An 18,607-nucleotide genomic window follows, 5' to 3' on the forward strand; every position below is an offset into this window, starting at 1 on the left:
TCATAATATGTGGGACATCAAGAGCAGATGTGTATGTAAAGATGAAGTATTGCCCAATTTGCGAATGGATGCTAAGTGCAGGACGGTTCAAAATATACCCTCAAGGGGTGCGAACAGATGGTTGAGATTTCTGGGAGAGTGTGACCTTAGGATGATCAATGGTCGAGTTGATGGTGATCGGTCTGGTAAACCCACATGGAAAATGGGTGGGAAGAGTGCTACCTTAGACTATTTCTTTGTTAAAACAACCTAATTAACAGAAATCATTGGTATGATGGTAAAAGAGAATGGTATTACCCAAATTGATTGAATACGAAATTGACCTACTGGAGAATTGACCAAATGTTTTGGTCGAATTTGTTAGGTATTTTGGTTCATTTTTGAGATATGGGATGGGGTAAGTGAATAGGTTAACGTTGGAGGAGGTGGGGGCAGGGTTTCTCCCCCTACATTATTAAAAATAAAAACAAACCAAAAAAATTTGTCAATTCCCCAGTAGGTACATTGTTTTCAATCAATTAACAGTAATCGAAAGAGAATAGTTATAGTGATCATGTGACTGTCACCTTGACATATAAGGAAGCAGGACAGGGACATGGAACAAAGACTGTTATGGGTGGTTGTATTGAAGTGAGCCATGCAGGAAATAATATAAAATGGACAATGCTTAGCATTGTTATATGTTATGTTATGTTATACGCATTTATGGTGTGCACTTTCACCCAGAGGCATATTTGCGCAAGGAAAAGCAAGGATACCACCTCCTACAATGCACCAAAACGGGAAGATTTTCAGCGCGTGCTTAAACTGAAAGTGATTTACAGTGCCAATGAGGTGAAATGGTAACCCATTCCACAGTTTGCTGGCTTCATATGAGAATGCTAGTCTGGCCCACATGGAACAGGTGAACCTTCGGGATTGCCACCAAGTTGGCATTACCTGAATGAAGTGGCCGTCCAGGGATGTAGGGGTGAAACATGTCCTGGAGATATTCTGCCCCCTGCAAAAGGCCAGGTGGACCAAGCACATGGATTTAAATGTAATCCTCTGGGCAACTGGGAGTCAATGAAGGGCACGAAGCACAGGACTTATATGGGCTCCATAGGGGAAGTTGGTTGCCACCCTGGCTGCTAAATTTTGCAGCAATTGTAGGTGGTGTATGGATCCCAGGGGCTGTGCCAGATAGAGTGCATTACAGTAGTCAATAAAACTGGCAATTAATGATGCTACCATCAGAGGTCGCAAGTGTTCAGGCAGGATGGGAATTACTTTCCGCAGCACTCTGAGGACAAAGTGCCCAGTCTTGCACACAATGCTCACTTGAGGTGTCAGTGATAGATCAGATGACAAAAGGTTCCCTAAATTCCTAACCACCATCACCGGAATAGGAAGATCACCCAAGGTGGGGGGCCAGGAAGAAGATGTCCACAAGGGCGTAGCAAAGGAGGAGCCCAACACCAGATTTTCAGTCTTGTCCCCAATCAGCTTTTGCCAATTTGCACTCATCTAGCTCCCTATTGCCGACAGGCACTCCCACAGTTCATGGGCTGCTGTTGCTTGGTCCCAATCAAGTCGGACCAAGATCTGAGTGTCATCAGCGTAGGAATAACAACAGAAGCCGTACGAACGGATGAGGCAAACTAGCGGCTGAATGTAGATATTAAAAAGCATGAGGGACAGGGCCAAACCCTGTGGTACACCACATGATAATGTACAAGGAGAGGATAAGAAGGGGGGTTAAGAGAGTGATTGACTCCTGTCAGTTAGGAAGGATACAAACCAGGCCAGGACGAGCCCTGAGAGGCCTGCTGTCCACAGGCGAGAAAGCAGGACCGAGTGGTCAACTGTGTCAAATGCTGCAGACAGATCTAACAAAATCATGGCACCCACTCCGCACTGGTCCACCAACATGATGAGTTCATCAACCACCGACACCAGGACACTCTCAGTGCCACGTCCCGGCCAAAACCCAGACTGAAAGGAGTCAAAGAATAATGAAGATTCCAGAAAAGAAGAAAGAAGGGACGAACGGGAGAAGAAGAGAAATAGGTTGAAAGTTAGCCAACATTAAATATCCAAGAAAGGTTTCTTTAAGAGCGGGATCACAGTCGCCTGCTTCAGTTTGGTGGGGATCGTGCCCACCCAAAAGGTGGATTCCACTGCCTCCATGACACAGGGCATCATGGCGGGCATGACTCTTTTAAGAGTGGCCATTGGGATAGGATCAGAGGGGGTCGCAGACTTAAGGTGCCTCAATGCCTGCAGGACCTCATTGGCTGAAAATTCAGAAAACCTAATCCATCCAGTGCTGTCAATAGCAGCCATTTCGCAGACAATACACATAGCTGTGTCCTACTTACTAGTTGAGATATTTTTCTGAATGTCAACTACCTTAGTGTAAAAGAAGTCCGAAAGAGAGTCACAGAGTGTTTGAAAGGCCGGCACTGTGGGGGAGAAATGGGTAGCCGAAGAGAACGAGTTTACCACAGAGAAAAGATTTTTAGATTGATTAAGGGTTTGCTCAACCTTACCAGAGAAATATGTTTGTTTGGCTATCAGAATGTCACGGTGGTACATTTTAGAGAGCTGCCGAACGGAGGTCCTCTCATCAGCTCCATAAGCATAGCACCATTTGCGCTCTGCCTGTCTAACTCGCAGGTGGGAGGCTTTAAGTTGATCAGTAAACGATGGCTTGCCGGGACGTTTCCGGGCCTGAACTAGTTTAAGCAGGGCTACCTGATTTGCAACATCCGATAGGATGCCTGAGAGCGAAGAAAAATCACTGGTCATTGCGGTCCTAGAGTTGTCCACAATCGAGGATGATAACAGCTGATGGTCAACTGTGTGCCAGTTCTGTGTCCAGAACATAGCCGAGAGTGCTTTTGCCGGCCCTACTGCACCCAGGATATCAAAGGAAATATGTATGTGGTCAGACCACAGTAACTGTTTCCAATCTAACTCAGAGAACTGGCCATCGGTGAAACAAAAAGATCCAAATTGCCATCCAAAGCATGCGTCAGATTGCAAATAAATTGAGGCAGTCCCAGATCCAGCATAGCCTCACAGAATTGGGTTAATCCTGGATGTATGGGAGCATTCAGCCTCATCTTAAAATCAGGTTCACATATGTAACCTGCAGGGCAGCTACTAGCTCTAAGAGAGGTTGTGAACTAAGGGTAAAATGGAGATATGAATAGAAGAACTGAATATCACTACAACCCCTACCCCCCAGGATGGGCAGAGGTCTGATCCAGGTGGACAATATTAGAATAGTCAGGTAGAGCGTGAGAGAATATTGGGGTGGATGTCTCTATCAGCCAGGTCTTAGTCACAAAGACCAAACCCGGGCAAGTTGATCGGGCATAGAATTTAATTCTGGGGAACTGCTCCCAGTTGCTGAATGAATTTGAGCAAAAGAGTGGGGACACAATAGAGGAATAGTTTGCCAAATTTACCCTGAACTTAGAGTACCATAAAGCAACACAAATAGTGTGTGAAGGAAAGGATATAAGGATTTATGATTGAGAGATTAGAGATAAGAAACAAGAAATGAGGAGAGAGGTGTGAAAGATTAGCAAGGGTGACTTTTTGATGGCTTTCAATTTACCCACCATTAAAAGAATCAAAAATGGGCTTGAGGGTTTGACAATAATTAATGGGAAGTGGGTGCAGGGGATAGGAAGCACCTTTTGGAGAAGAATATTAGTCCGACCACAGTGTGTCCTGATGGAAATGATTTGTTTAGAGCTGGGATTCATTTCTTTGGAAACTCTAGTGAAGAAGAAAAGTGCCCTCATGGTCAAAGGTTACCTGTATTCCATTGGAAGGGAAATGGAGACAAAGGATGGGGTGGCATATGTGGCCCACATTATGAAATTATTTAAAAGCATAGATTGGCAACCTGATTGGAAGGAGAACTATCAGGTAATGAAGACTAGCCTGGTAGGAGACATTTTAATGTGGGATTGAGCAAGTAACTTTACACATCTCTCTATGTTAAAACACTAATTGGCCGATTCATGGAATTAATGTGCGCCGAAAATTCCGGCGCAGAGGTGCCAAAACGTGCGAATCGCAGTGCAAGTGCGAAAATCGCAGGGAAACCAGCGCACATCGATTCATGGAAGTCTGTGCGCGAGAAAAATATTGGATGTGCGCTGAAAAAGTGCGAGGCGCACGCCGGCGCACAGGTCATCCAACGGCGTGCGCCACGGCCACAGCGAAATCGCACATAGCGCGGCGCACATAACAAAAGTAGGCGGAACACGGGGCCTAACACTCGGAATGGGGAACAACGCGTGAAAATATGGGCATCACGGGGGAAGTACAGGAGGCAAGTGCGCGGAACGGCCACACGCTCGCCTACAACTCGTATTCATGGAATCGAATAGGGCAAACCAGCGCACGGGCAAAGACGCGCACAGGGCCAAACAAGTCCGCCACAAGAAAGCAGGCGGTAGCGTCCCTGCGCCTGAAATAAATGTGCGCCAAAATGTGCGCTAACAAAAAGCACCTATATACAGCTATGATGAATGATCCATACTGTGGCCCTCTAGGACAAATGAGGTGCAAAGGGGTACGTGACAAACACGGACACCCGCTGTGTGAAAAATAGCATGTGCGTGTATTTCGGGGTGCGCGGGGAGTTCCACACGCGATTGGCCTGGGTACATGTATTTCGGGGTGCACGTGAAGTTTCACACGCGATTTCAGCAGGGTACGTGTATTCCAAGGTGCGTGGGAAGTTTCACACGTGAATTTGCAGGGTACGTGTATTTCGGGGTGCGCGTGAAGTTCCACACGCGATTTCAGCAGGGTACGTGTACTTCGGGTGCGCGGGAAGTTCCACTCACGAATCCAGCAGCCTACATGTATTTCGGGAGTGCCGGGGAGTACTACACGTGAATTGGCCGTGTGGGTCCTCCCAGGTGTTCCCTCTACACCCTCCACGGCCCCTGCAGGCAGCCCACACCACAGGGGACTACCCTGCACCCCTGCACATTTCCTGCAGGCAGCCCATCCACCATGGCCATGCCCCCCAGACAACCCACATGTCACCTTGCACTACTGCCCACCAACACATGTCTCCCAGCACCCCTACCCCCGAGCATCCAGGGGCACCCTCCACCAGGCCCCCACTCATGTCTCCCAACACCCCCACCCCCCAGCAGTGCAGGGCACCTGTCAGCAGGTCCCACTCATGTCCAACTCATGTCCCCCTGCACCCCCACCCCCAGCACTGTGGGGCACCTGCCAGCAGGCCCCCACTCATGTCCAACTCATGTCTCCCTGCACCCCTACCCCCCAGCAGTCAGGGGCACCCTCCACCAGGCCCCGACTCATGTCTCCCAGCACCCCCATCCCCCAGCAGTGCAGGGCACCTGCCAGCCTGCCCCCACTCATGTCCAACTCATGTCCCCCTGCATGCCCACCCCCCAGCAGTCAGGGGCACCCTCCACCAGGCCCCCACTCATGTCTCCCAGCACCCCCTCCCCCAGCATCCAGGGGCACCCTCCACCAGGCCCCCACTCATGTCCAACTCATGTCTCCCTGCACCCCTACCCCCCAGCAGTCAGGGGCACCCTCCACCAGGCCCCCACTCAAGTCTCCCTGCACCCCCACCCCCCAGCATCCAGGGGTACCCTCCACCTGGCCCCCACTCATGTCTCCCAGCACCCCCACCCCCCCAGCAGTGCAGGGCACCTGCCAGCAGGCCCCCACTCCTGTCCAACTCATGTCCCCCTGCACCCCCACACCCCAGCAGTCAGGGGCACCCCCCACCAGGCCCCCACTCATGTCTCCCAGCACCCCCACCCCCCAGCATCCAGGTGCACCCTCCGCCAGGCCCCCACTCATGTCCAACTCATGTCTCCCTGCACCCCCACCCCCCAGTAGTCAGAGGCACCCTACACCAGGCCTCCACTCATGTCTCCCTGCACCCCCACCCCCCAGCATCCAGGGGCACCCTCCACCAGGCCCCCACTCATGTCCCCCTGCACCCCCACCCCCCAGCATCCAGGGGCACCTGCCAGCAGGCCCCCACTCATGTCCAACTCATGTCCCGCTGCACCCCCACCCCCCAGAACTGTGGGGCACCTGCCAGCAGGCCCCCACTCATGTCCAACTCATGTCTCCCAGCATCCCCACCCCCCAGCAGTCAGGGGCACCCTCCACCAGGCCCCCACTCATGTCTCCCAGCACCCCCACCCCCCAGCATCCAGGGGCACCCTCCACCAGGCCCCCACTCATGTCCAACTCATGTCTCCCTGCACTCCCACCCCCCAGCAGTCAGGGGCACCCGCCACCAGGCGCCCACTCTTGTCTCCCTGCACCCTCACCCCCCAGCATCCAAGGGCACCCTCCACCAGGCTCCCACTCATGTCCAACTCATGTCTCCCTGCACCCCCACCCCCCAGCAGTCAGGGGCACCCTCCACCAGACCCCCACTCATGTCTCCCAGCACCCCCACCCCCCAGCAGTGCAGGGCACCTGCCAGCAGGCCCCCATTCATGTCCAACTCATGTCCCCTTGCACCCCCACCCCCCAGCAGTCAGGGGCACCTTCCACCAGGCCCCCAATCATGTCCCCCTGCACCCCCAACCCCAGCACTGTGGGGCACCTGCCAGCAGGTCCCCACTCATGTCCCCCAGCACCCCCACCCCGAGCATCCAGGGGCACCATCCACCAGGCCCCCACTCATGTCCAACTCATGTCTCCCTGCACCCCCACCCCCCAGCAGTCAGGGGCACCCTCCACCAGGCCCCCACTCATGTCTCCCTGCACCCCCACCCCCCAGCATCCAGGGGCACCCTCCACCAGGCCCCCACTCATGTCCCCCTGCACCCCCATCCCCCAGAATCCAGGGGCACCTGCCAGCAGGACCCCACTTATGTCCAACTCATGTCTCCCAGCATCCCCACCCCCCAGCAGTCAGGGGCACCCTCCACCAGGCCCCCACCCATGTCCCCCTGCACCCCCACCCCCCAGCACTGTGGAGCACCTGCCAGGAGGCCCCCACTCATGTCCAACTCATGTCTCCCAGCATCCCCACCCCCCAGCAGTCAGGGGCACCCTCCACCAGGCCCCCACTCATGTCCCCCTGCACCCCCACCCCCCAGCACTGTGGGGCACCTGCCAGCAGGCCCCCACTCATGTCCAACTCATGTCTCCCAGCACCCCCACCCCCCAGCAGTCAGGGGCACCCTCCACCATGCCCACTCATGTCTCCCAGCATCCCCACCCCCCAGCAGTCAGGGGCACCCTCCACCAGGCCCCCACTCATGCCTCCCAGCACCCCCACCCCCCAGCAGTCAGGGCACCCTCCACTAGGCCCCCAATCATGTCCCCCTGCACCACCAACCCCCAGCATCTAGGGGCACCCTCCACCAGGCCCCCACTCATGTATCCCAGCACCCCCACCCCCCAGCAGTGCGATTGGCCTGGGTATGTGTATTTCAGGGGTGCGCAGGTAGTTTTACACACGATTTCAGCAGGGTACGTGTATTACGGGTTCGCGTGAACTTCCACACGCGATATCAGCAGGGTACGTGTATTACGGGGTTCGCGTGAACTTCCACACGTGACTGGGCCTGGGAGAGTGGGGTACGTGTATTCCTGGTGTGGGCGGGAAGATTTACACGCGACTGGGCCTGGGAGAGCGTGTTACGTGTATTCCTGGGGTGGGCGGGAAGATTTACACGGTCGCCTACAACGTGCCAAAAAAGACGGTCCAATCCGGAAACACGAAGCAGGCGCACGTCGACTCGCAGGAAGCAGGCGTACGTCGACCTGTGCAGCATAAAAGTGTGCGCAAACAACAAACAAGCTCAGATGTCAGGATGAATATACCATTCCTAGCAGCAGTGGCCGTGGGATACCGCAGGAGGAGGAGGAGGATAGTCAGGGCCAGAATCTTTACACCCAGAACCAGCCTTTTTGGTATGCCTGATGACCAGGTGTATGGGAGGTACAGGTTTCCACCTCACATAATACTCAACCTGGTCAGTGAGTGGGAGGATGACCTCACATCACCCACCCTGGGCTCCCAAGCACTCAGCCCCCTGGAGAAGGTCCTCAATGTACTGCACTTCTTGGCTACCGGATCATTTCAGCGGACAAGTGCCATATTGGGGGGGTGTCACAGGCCACGCAGTCACGGTGCCTACACCAGGTGTTGGCCATCATCACTGCACGCCCATCAGTCTGCAGGCACATATACCTGCCCAGAACTACTGCAGAAAGGCAGGCTGTCATCCAGGATTTCTACGCGGTGGCACAATTCCCCAAAGTGCTAGGTGCCATTGATTGCACCCATGTGGCTCTACGTCCCCCCAGGGCATCTGAGCACATCTATAGAAACCGCAAGCACTGGCATTCCATCAACGTCCAGGTAGTATGTGATGCCAAGGGAATCATCACCTCAGTATATGCCAACTATCCAGGGTCCACCCACAACAGCTTCATTTACAGGATGTCAACCCTAAACCGGGACATGGAAGCTGGGCGGTATGGCGATGCATGGCTGCTTGGTGAGTATAAATGCCACTGCACACGCATGCATGTCAGATACAGAGTAATGTCACTACCCCACTAATAATACCCATCACCACCTCCCCAGGGGACAGTGCCTACCCTCTGAGCACCCACATGATGACGCCAATTCGGAACCCCATCACGCCTCCCGAGGTAAGATACAACACAGCCCATATTGCAACCCGGGGCATAGTAAAGCGCACATTCGGAGTGCTCAAGTCACGTTTTCGCTCTCTTGACCGTTCTGGCGGGCAGCTGTTATACGCTCCCCAGTAGTGTGCAGGATCATAGTGGCAGCATGTGTCCTGCACAATGTTGCAACACGCTGGGGCCTGGCTGTGGACATGATGGTGCCCCACATCCCCAACCACATGCACGCCCGCTGCGCATGGGAGGGGAAAGGGCACGGGGTGAGGCAGCCCGTACGCAGCTGGTGGCTAATTACTTCACATAGAAATCACACCCCTGTGGAGTGCACACAGCCCTTGCACATACCATCTGACAATCAATGATTACTCAATCTGACAATGATGATGAATTAAGGGACAGTCAACTGTCAGAACCATAGCAGCCTGAGATTGTTCACCTGGAAGTGTCACAATGTTTGCATCCCTACCTACACAAACACCACCAATGCAGTGTCATCAAAAGACACACTTCTATACAGCAAAAATGAATACCCACTTGCAAAATACAACATGAGAACAGTGCCATGTCACCCAACCCCTCCCCGGCACCATCACACAACACACCATGGCATGTCATGCTAAGTGAGTGCAAACAAAGTAATCCCCACAACATCACACAAGTGTCACAAAGTACAGTACAGTGTCCCTAATGGAAACTGGCCACACATGAAATGCTCACAGTAATGCAGGACCAACAACACACATTACCAAATATTTAGCAATAATACAAATCACCTACACAACCTCAAACCTACCATAAACATGACAGTACGGATTTTAAAAACTGGTAGTCTCACTACCTGATAATGCCAGCACTTCGACCACTTCCAACTGTGCAGTGTTAGCGCCACGCAAAAGTGTAGGTGCACTGCTTACAACATGGACTCCATTTCCAAAGTAGACCGCCTTGTGAAGACATGAGGAATGGACCTGCTGTTAGGCGGAAACCTGTGCAGTTCCCTCTGGGACCACTGCAAAAGATTTAGGACTACAGGTGTTTGGCAGTAAACCCACTTGGTAGCAGTCTGTACCACACAGATTCACTTGGTAGCTGTGGCTGAGCAGTCAGACTTCCCTCAAGAAGAGTTAGGCAGTATGTGGAGTATACAAAATAGGGCAATTTACACCGTAAAACAAGCAAACACGGAACAGAGCTTCGGTGTAAAGATATATAGTTATTTATTTATGAAGACACATCTATGAAAAACACACTGGCACTAATACAGCAAACAACTTCAATTACAATTACTATAAGTAAATCAATCCCCCTAACAATAGTTCGACAAGTCTAGGTTCAACGGCACCACTTATTTGCAGACAGAGGTGAATGCTTTAACCTAGATGGCACTCTAGTATTCGTTAGGACGGGAGAGAAAAGGCAGGGTATGAAATCAACTCGGTACCAACACTTTTTCAAAAGTGAGTAAGGCAGGTAAGGCAAGGCAAGTAAGGCAGGGTCTACTGTAGATCGCAAAGTTCAGAGGCCAGGCCCACTCGGAGAGAGGCAAGGCGAAATGTCCCAAAAAGTATCACAGTGGAAATGCACTTCGAGTCTTTGGCGCAAATTGTCACAGAAAGATTGGACCAGTTCAGAACAGAAAGTTAAGAAGGCTTGGAGGCGACCCAAGGGAGAGGCGAGGATTAAGACACCTCACGCTAACCGTCACGAGGGAAGCCAGGTGGACACGGTACCTTGTATGTGGAGAGACAGCTCCGGCGGGGGCAGTTGTTCCTGGTGGTGGATGCAAGTCGGGGCTTTGCCAAGAGAAGAGATGCTCTCTTCGTCGAAGGAAAGTTGAAGATCGTTGCACCACCAGGGAAGAGACCAGCCGCGGAGTGCTCGGTCACAAGGCACCACCTTTTGGTCGCGGTACGGGTTTAGTGGCTATCCGGTTGCCGGGGTGCTCAGCACGAGCAATTAGACCACTACGCCCTGGAAGCGAAGAAAAAGCAAAGGGGACTGGTTGTTCCCACCAGTCAGGGGAAGAAGACTCTCCGGCGGGGAGATCTCCTCTGTCGTTGGGAAGTGGTGAGTCGGTTCAGCAGGGCTCCACCGGAGGTGTCGTCGTTGCAGGTCGGCTCAGCTTTACCCTTGTCGGATTCTTAGGTCCTGTGGCGACTTCTGAAGATCCAGTCCCAAAAGCCCTGATTTTATGCAGAAAACCCCCATTCATTCAGCCTAGCTGTCAATCAAAACACGCTAAGTGGTGAGCGGGGTGGCTCACCACTTGGGCCAATCACACCAGAGTGCGACTTGAGTTGGCAAGGCAACTCACTCCAGGGTGCTTAAACCCCCTCCCACACCCCCTGTGGTACCCAGACAGAATGACACCACTTTGGAGGGCCTCTGTGCAGAAGCCCGCCAAAAGTGGAACAAAGGGCTCAACCTTTGGTTTAGGAGTCACAGAGACGAACACAGATGCCATTTTAAAAACCGAGTTCTGGCAGAAAATACCAACCGTTAGATTTATTTAAGATAAATAAACCGGTGGTATGTTAGAGATTAATGAGAAAAAGTAGACAGTAGTCAGTCCCAGGGTATGGAGTCTATGGTGGGGATCCTCTAGGACGCCCCAGTGTTACGGCACGGAGGGTGCGGTGTAACACACATAGAAAAACATATGAGACCCTATGGAGTAAAAGACCCCGTAGCCCATAGAACACATTGACATTCAAAGGAATTAACCACATTCATGTCCAAGAGTGGGAGAAAAAGAGTCTCACTCTTGGCAGGATGGAAAAAACAAACTCCAAAAATCCAGCAAAGCTGCTGGGGGACTCACTAGGTTAGGAAATTCAGCCTAAACAGAGAATTCTCCATAACACCTGCAAATTAGGAGGATGAGATGGATGCAGAGGCACATATCAATACACCATGCAGTGTACAATACAACAACAATATGCACTAGGAATGTATACACAGTATTGCCTACAGACTGCCCACACATCAAATGGGAGTCCAACGTCACTGTGTAAGTCAATGTCACTTGGGCATACCCTTTGCAAGCCCATGGAAACGGGAAGCAGGAGGGGTGTGTGTCACACAAACCAAAGCATCTAACCAAAATTCAGGACAAGCCTGCATGTGCCCAGCCACAATACAGCGTATGCCCACGGGAGCCACACAAGGCAACATACTGTAAAAAAAATCAAAAATCAAAAATCAAAAATGGCCATGTATGGGCCAAGGGGAGTAGGGGAGGCCACCCAGGAGGTCCGAGGACAGGGTGCACACCAAAATCCACCTTTGTGGATTTTGGAGAAAAAAAAACACCTCCATGGGCTCATGGCCTGCACGGCTACCCTATTGTGAGAGAATCGCTGCTGTCGCTCTCCTCAACCTCTGCAGCTGCATCAGGAGGTGGTGGTACTATGGGAGGCATCCCACGCAAAGCCCTAGTCTGGTCCTCCATGGCAGCAAGCATGCGGGTGTGGAAGGTCTGGTTCTGGAGGATAATTGTGCGGAGGTCCCCATGCAACAACTCACGGGATGCCCGGACCTCCTCCCGAGTTGCCTGCATCTCAGCTGATAGCGTACGTGTGAGCCGCTCCAGCTGCTGTTCTGTCCTCGTGTCAGTTGAAGCCTCAAGATCAACAAGAGTCACCCTGAGCTGACGGAGTTCCACCCTCAGGGCTTCCCTGTGGCCCTGGGACTCAATAGAAATGGCTTCCCGCAGAGTCTCCAGTGCCGCCCATCTGTCCCTGTTGGACGCCAACAGGTCCTCCCTGTGTGACTGGCAAATGGAGTCTGTTGCCTGCTGTAGTTGTTCCATCAGCCTTTCTTGGGGGACAATGGAAGTGGCCACCCTATCCATGGCCTGAGCTATCATCTCAGATGATGATGCCTGTTGGTTTGCCATACCGTATATGGATTGCTCCCATGTGGTATTGCACACCTGTCTGGGGCAAGGCGAACTGCGCCTTGCTGTGGCGGCACTGCCTGAGGCTGCAGGACTGCATTCCCCCACTGATCTGCTGGCCCAGGATCAGGATCAGATGTTGCGGATTGTGACCCTGCATCTGTAACCACCAAAGGCGGACCTACCAACACTGACATCCCCATTGAGAGTTCTACCCCTGGTGCAGGTGGGTTGGACAGTACAGAATACCTCCCAGAAACACTTACCTGCGACGGCACATAGGTCTCATCATCCGAATCGACACCTGAATGTGGCTCGGGGGAGGTGCACCCAGAGACACCCCTTGAGAGAATGGTCTGCAGCAAGTGTGGGTTCTCACCCACCACCACACCACGTCCCTCACTGGTGCCCGGTCGGGCCTGAGACCCCTCCTGGGTCTGCACCATCTCCACAACCCCAGCAGTATCAAGTGCGTCATCCCCTGCAAAGACATGAAAGAAAAGAAATGGGAACAGGCATTAGCACCATGGCACACAATTAGGGCTGAGAAGCAACAGAACCAGTACTTCATTGACACATGTCCCACATGACTATAACCCTCCCATGCATGCACCGTCACTGCGTATGAAGGGGAGGCAAATGGCACACATTGATGACACCAAGATGGAAGACCAACACATTTGCTGCATGCTGGCTAGCAGTGCCATCACACATTGGCCTGTGATTGGCATGTCCAATACACATACATGACACATGCCATCACACAGATGGCATGTACCATAGCCATGTCACACATGTGACAATAGGACTGAGAAATGCCTAGTGAAAGTGGTGGAATGCAAACAATCAGCCTGAATGAACACAGAATAATACGGAACAATGTTGTGGCAAGATGACACTTCAAGGACAACTGGCGTGATGTTGGGCTAAATGTCTACTGTTGCCAGAAGGGATACTGCAATACCCAAATCCTGGTGCGCAGAATGTATTGGATGAAGCACATGGGTGACCCAAACCACTCAGGCACACACACCCTCACCTGGCACTCAATCAGAAGCCCTCACACACACACCATGCAAATGGATGACACACACATGCATGTGCACTCACCGGACAATGCCTCGTAATCTGGCAGGTCTCCGACGCCTTGGATCTGTCCCTCTGTGACGTAGGTCCCAGCAACATACTCATGTGGAGTGAGTTCAATGTCCTCTGCTGGAGACCCACCTCCAGTCACTAGAGTAGCGGCATGACTTGAGGCCAGCTTTTTCTTTGCCCTGCGCTTCAGGTCATTCCAGCGCTTGTAGCAATCATTAGCTGTGTGCCTCACGAATCCAAGGGCACTTATGATGTCCGCGATGGTCTGCCAGTGTGCCAGATGTTGTGCATGTGTGGCCTTGCATCCTGCAGTAATCACCATTTCGTGGTCATGTGTGGGCACATACTCCACAAGTGCATCAAGTTCGGCCTGATTGAAGCTGGGCTTCCTTGGCGGGCCGGACTGTGTAGCCGTGTCTGGGGCATCAGCCTGTACTGGACGAGCACTCTTCCTCTTCCGCTTGGAAGGTGGTGGGGATCATGAGTGTCCTACGCCGCTCTGGACACTAGGGGCAGGAGCCCCGGTGGACTGTGGACTAGGAGTGTAGGAATGAACACTCACCATGGGACTTGGTGCAGGCATTAGCTGAAGTGTGATGTAGTCAGGGGCAATGTCAGCAGGATGGATTGGGACCGACATTGTCCATGCTGGGAGACTCAGAGCTGGGGTGGATGGAGCCGCAGCTGCCCCTGCAGCCTCCCCACCCTGCCTACTCAGGGCAGCAGATGACATAGCTGCCCCTGATCCACGTGGCCTGGTGACACCAACCTGCACCGCCACACGTGGCTTAGACTTGCTGACCTATAAGTCAACCATGGAGTCACCCTGTGCCAGGTCTGGTGCCACAATGGGCTGGTCCAACAAGGGCTGAGCAAGGATGGTGTCAGCCACGTTACCCTCAACCGGGGGGGGGCGGACATGGGTGTCCCTGACTGGTCATCCACCCATGGGGGGCTAGGGGCACCATGCAAGTCCCGGCCACGTCCCCTACCGTATCCACCACGCCCACCTCTTGAGGCTCGGCCACCTTTGCCACCCTTACCGCGTGCTCGCCTCCCAACCATGGCAATGATGTTGTTGTGCGTATGGGAGTTGCAGTAAACTATTGTCCTGGGCAATTGGGGGTCAAAGGGGTAGCGTACTAGATGGAATTCGTACCCTAGTGCTCTAGCAAGGCTGTATGTGACCCCTGGGGGAAGATGAGGGGTCACGCAACACACAGGCACCCCAAAAAAGGGAGATAATGTGCACGCAACCCCTCCTAGACCACGTGCGTGGAAAAATAAACCTGCACTACGCTGTGGCACCAAGAAACACAAAAATGAAAGTATGTGTGTCACACGCAGCCTAGAATTACCTCTGAAGGGGTACGCGACACACGGGGCAAGCACAGATGTTAAATATGTGCGCGACTCACCGTCTGCCTGGAAAAATAGCGTGAAAAGGATGCGCGTGTGCGCGTTGGCAACACCCCCGGCAAAAGAAGAATTGTACGCTGTCTGAGGAGACAGGACAACAGAAGAAGTGAACGCTGTTTGAGGAAACAGGCCCAGGAAAAAGACAAAAAGAGAAAAGGCTGTCAGAGGTAACAGGGAGTACAAACTTGGAACACCGTGAAGTAAATCGCGTGTGAACCGTCAAGAAGTACAGATTTCACCCACTCGCTCTCCATGAAAAGCACGTACAAGGAAGTGGCATTCTACACGTGCCTTTTAAACATGCCCACACGTCCAGCGTCACTTCCGCGTGTACGCGCTAAGGCCCTATCCTCCAATTACACGAGCTGACACTCTGACGTGCAGTCATTGGACGTGTAACATGCACCCGTGTACAGGGAAACGCCCGTGCATGCTTGTCACACACTCGCATATGCGCTGAGGCCCTTTCCACCAATTACACGCTTTGACACTCTGACGTGCTTATTTTTTCTACGCGCCATGGAAAACGCACGTGCGCGTAAAGTCATAGACACGCCTACACGCTGGGGGCCTTTGGGCCAATGAATTAGCGTACGTGTGCTGACGCGCTTACGCGCTAAGGGCCTTTCCTCGAATTACACACAGACGTGCTGGATTTTCACATGCCGATTCACTCCGTATCAAGCTGGCCACGCGTAAGCACACGGAAGACCACGCTCCTGCCCAGAAGGCCGAATTACTGCCCCCAGAGCCCCGAGCACGCTCCCACCTGCCATCTGCTTCTGCCTGACTGCCTGCTGCCCACGTGCCCTGCCATTTGCTGCCTGCACATCAGCCAGGGGTGCTGTTGCTGTGACCACCCCTGCTGGAACCGAAGACTCCCGACTGGGATTCCATCGCTCCACAGACCAGCCCCAGGACCCAGTTGCCCACCCACTCCTGCCTCTGGGGTTGTCATGTCGGGCACTGCAACATCTGGCACCACTGGCAACCCCCGGCCAGAGAGGCAGAGGGGCACCAGATTCACTGCCACCGAAGATGGTGTCCTGGTGGAGCAAGTCCTGGGGCAGTATGATGCCCTCTTCGGAAGTTTGCGGGCCGACAAGGAAGTACGGACTCGGATCTGGACGGACATCGTGACTGCCATCAACGCGGAGGGGCTGGCAGTCCGACTATTCCATCATGTCAAGAAGCACTGGGAGGACTTCAGGTCCAGGACCCTCAACAAGGCCGGCGCCTCTTGAAGGCAGCGGATGCTAAGGGCAGCCGTGGCCACTTGTCGGAAGATCAGATGAGGGTCCTGGAACGCATATCCCCAGCTCCCCACCTCCAGGTCCTTGAGAGGCAGACCCATCTGGAGTCGAGCAGTAAGTGTACATGCATCCTGATAGTAAGCTGTGCGTGTGGTGGTGTGCCAGTAGTGTGCAGGTTGCACATGTGTTTTTATGGGGCCAAGTATGGGGGGGGTGTACAGGGCCATGAGGCTAACACATGCAAGGGCTCTCATGTGTGAGACATGAATGGTGCTTGTTTGTGTAGGCTTGCATGCCAAAGGCAGATGTGTGGGCACACATGTTTGAATGAATGTGTATGTAAGTAGACATGTTTGTGATGTCACACAAGGATGTTGGTTTCAGCTGCATGTATCTGCACTGTGTACATGTGCATGTGTGTGTATTTGACAAGGGTGCAACAGTGATGCAACATGGATGCATGTGACACCGGGATGTGGAAGACTGATTGGCAGATGTGACATGGATGCCGATCTCAACACTGTGACAGTTGGCAGAGGTGTACACATGCATGCAAGTGTGGTGGTGTGTGTGCATGTGTAGTGCACTCCCTGTGTTGCATGTGATGTCTGGCTCACCTTTGCCTGCTCATGCTGTTGTATGTGTATGGATGGTGCTGGCTGTTGCGATATGGCTGTGGTATGGCTCATGTGTGCGAGTTATTATGACATGTGTGTTGGCGATTGTGATGCCATGTCTGAGGTTTGCCAATGCCACTCATGTAAAACTGTCATGTGTGTATGTGTCCATTGTACAGTGCCCTGATGCCTGTGTTTTATTTCTCCCTGTCTGCAGCGTCAACTGATGAAGAGGGCGGAGAAGGTGCTGTGGAGCACAGCGGCAGGGATAGCACCGCCAGCCGGAGACGCAAGGCCCGGCTCCCCTCCCAGGTTGTCATCTCGTCGGGGAGTGAGGAGTCAGGTGCTGCGTCCCAGGCCGCAGCTGCCGGGGGGAGGTCCAAGAGGCGGAGGTCGGAGTTGGACTCCTCGGCAGCAGAAGGGGCAGCTGGGACCCCACAGGGCCCAACGGGGGAAGATGGCACGGAGTCATCCAGGTTGGTTGGGGTTTTGGTGGAGGAGGAGGCCGTGCAAGCGACAGAGACGGGGTCTGGAGGTAGGGATTGTTAAGCGGAAAACCTGTGCAGTTCCCTCTAGGACCACTGCAAAAGATTTAGGCTTACAGGTGTTGGCAGTAAACCCACTTGGTAGCTGTCTGTACCAACCAGATTCACCTGGTAGCTGTGGCTGAGCAGTCAGACCTCTCTCAAGAAAAGTTAGGCAGTATGTGGAGTATACAAAATAGGGCAATTTACACAGTAGAACAAGCAAACACGGAACAGAGCTTGGGTGTAAAGATATATAGGTATTTATTTATAACAACACATCTGTAGAAAACACTCTGGCACTAATACGGCAAACAACTTCAATTACAATTACTATAAGTAAATCATTCCCCCTAACAATAGTACGACAAGTCTTGTTTCATCGGCACCACTTATTTGCAGACAGAGGTGAATGCTTTAACCTAGATGGCACTCTAGTATTCGTTGGGATGGGAGAGAAAAGGCATGGTATGAAATCAGCTCAGTACCAACACTTTTACGAACAAATGCAAGGCAAGTAAGGCTCGGAGAGAGGCAAGGCGATATGTCCCAAAAAGTATCACAGTGGAAATGCACTTCGAGTCTTTGTCGCAAATTGTTATAGAAAGATTGGACCAGTTCAGAACAGAAAGTTAAGAAAGCTTGGCGGCGACCCAATGGAGAGGCGAGGATTAAGACACCTCACGCTACCCGTCACGAGGGAAGCCAGGCGGACACGGTACCTTGTATGTGGAGAGACAGCTCCGGCGGGGGCAGTTGTTCCTGGTGGTGGATGCATGTCAGGGCTTTGCCAAGAGAAGAGATGATCTCGTCGTCGAAGGAAAGTTGAAGATTGTTGCACCACCAGGGAAGAGACCAGCCATGGAGTGCTCCGTCACAAGGCACCACCTTTTGGTCGCGGTATGGGCTAGTGGCTATCCGGTTGCCGGGGTGATCAGCACGGGCAATTCGACCACTACGCCCTGGAAGCGAAGAAAAAGCAAAGGGGACTGGTTGTGCCCACCAGTCAGGGGAAGAAGACTCTCCGGCGGGGAGATCTCCTCTGTCGTCGGGAAGTGGTGAGTCGGTTCAGCAGGGCTCCACCGGAGGTGTCGTCGTTGCAGGTCGACTCAGCTT

The sequence above is a fragment of the Ambystoma mexicanum genome, chromosome 7q, assembly GCF_040938575.1.
Source record: "Ambystoma mexicanum isolate Mex_15411 chromosome 7q, UKY_AmexF1_1, whole genome shotgun sequence".
Lineage (NCBI taxonomy): Eukaryota > Metazoa > Chordata > Amphibia > Caudata > Ambystomatidae > Ambystoma > Ambystoma mexicanum.